Source organism: Vitis riparia, chromosome 15 (genome assembly GCF_004353265.1).
Source record: "Vitis riparia cultivar Riparia Gloire de Montpellier isolate 1030 chromosome 15, EGFV_Vit.rip_1.0, whole genome shotgun sequence".
Taxonomy (NCBI): Eukaryota; Viridiplantae; Streptophyta; class Magnoliopsida; order Vitales; family Vitaceae; genus Vitis; species Vitis riparia.
The window spans coordinates 19,667,921-19,669,991 of record NC_048445.1 but is presented as its reverse complement, the minus strand read 5'-3'; the positions used below and the strand labels follow the sequence as shown (position 1 = coordinate 19,669,991).

Genomic DNA, 2,071 nt, shown 5'->3' with positions numbered 1-2,071 from the left:
AATTTTTAAATTTTAGAATAATTAAAAATATTTTCTAAAATTATCGTAATATTATAACTCATTGATGCTCTTAGCCAAATTATGTAAAATTTCTTTATGTGTAAGATTTGTCACATGACACATTTAGATAATTGACTAAAAAAATTATATATTACTTGAACTTTACAATACTAATTGAAATATTAATAATTAAAAAGAAATTGTCAAAACAAGCATACTTGGAAAGAAAATTGGGAAAAGGGAGTTGAAATCATTGAAGTGTGTGAGAGTGTTTTTTTGTCAAAGTGTTTTTAGTAAAAGTATTTTCTTTAAAAATGTTTCTAATCAGTTAAGTGTTTTTTCAAAAAATATTATAAGTGACTTTTCAATACTAATTTATTATAGTATATTTGATAGTAATTCTAAGAAGTGTTTCTATCATTTGTAACACTTGAAAATTTTTATTTTTTCAATATTAAAAAGGTTATAAACACTTCCTAAAATCATTGTTAAATACATTCTTAATTTTTTTTTAAAAAATACTTTTTAAATATATATATATATATATATATATATATATATATATATATATATATATATATATATATATATATTTACTAAAAACACTTTTTAAAATCATTAACATGGGCACCAAATCCATTTATAAGTTTATGATTATAGCTGCTAAAAGTTTTAGGATTTCCAATTTTTATTTCAGTATATGGTAATAAAAAAATCCTGACACTTCATATATTAAACAAATGAATACAAATTATTCATATGGTTTGATAGGGAGCCAAACCATTTCTGGAACGGCTCCTCCAAAAATAAATGTATGCCGTTTTGGATGGGGGTCACACGGTATTCTTTAGTAAAAGGCGAAAGAATAGTTCGCTTTGTGCTCCCCACACGGCTCCATGTCTTCGATCAAATGTTGACAGATTTTATAAGCAAGTTTTTTGGAGGTTCTTCTGTCTGAGAGCGATGTGGGACACTAACAGACGGTGCTAATGTGTTATAATGGCTCCGCTTAATTCTTATTTGGGCTGACAGCTATATTGGACTTGCCCCAACACCCATATCATACCACTAGGATTATGGGCCTTAATAGCGCTCCTTTTCCATTCCTTGATTTTGAATCCAATTTGGGGATATTTATACATGTCTGATTCTGCTTTTGTCCCCTTCTTTTTTGTAATGATCATATAAACCTTTATTTATATTGAAGAAGAAAATCTGAAAATTATTTGTAATGGCTTTTTAAGTATAAAATATTTGATATAATAAAGTAATAATAAATTCATATTTATTCATGTTTATAATAAATAAATTAATAAGAAATTCATATTTATGCATGTTCGAATAATGTTCTTATAAATATTGAAAAGTTAAAATAAGTCCTCTTTTAAATTTGTATCTCTTGTTTGATTACATAATATTCACACTTATTATCCTTTATGTTCAAGTATTTTTTATATAATAAATAATTCTTTTTAGTCTCTAATTTGATTACATAATATTAACATTTATTATCTCGTACTAGGGTTTGAAATATCGATAAATATGGATATATCGACACTTGGATTTCACGGATGACAAAAATATCGGTAGGACGAAAATTATTAAAAATTCATGAAATGGTTACAAAAACTTCAAACCAAAAAATTATAAAATAAGCAAGAATACATACGTATTAAAGTTATTTTGTTAGTGTAATTGATATAGGTCTGATGAAAGATAATGTTTATCAAATTTTTTTTCAAGAAAATATTGACTTAAATTCCTTTAATATATTTATATTCATTTATTTTAAAATTTTAAAATTTCTTTTATTAAAACACGTTTTATTACATTTTAAATAAAAAATTATATCAATTTACATAAATATTTTGTTTGAGATTTAATTTCTAAAATTTTGTTACAAATTTGTGGTGACAATTTTTTGCTATTAACAATTTTTGAATAAACTTATATTTTTAATATTTTAAAATAAAAAATTTAAAATTAAATAAAATTAGAAGGATAAATATAAAAAAATTAAAGTGAAGTGATAATAATTTTTTAAAATAGGATTACTGAGATAAATATGAAA

The 2,071-nt window shown here is 22.9% G+C and overlaps 1 non-coding gene across 1 annotated transcript; it reads right to left on the bottom strand.

Moving 5' to 3' along the window:
• Positions 1 to 777: 777 nt before the first annotated feature.
• LOC117932845 lies at positions 778 to 894 on the bottom strand. Its single transcript, XR_004654250.1, has one exon. It is a non-coding gene; the product is annotated as a U5 spliceosomal RNA (small nuclear RNA).
• Between the last annotated feature and the right edge of the window lie 1,177 nt (positions 895 to 2,071).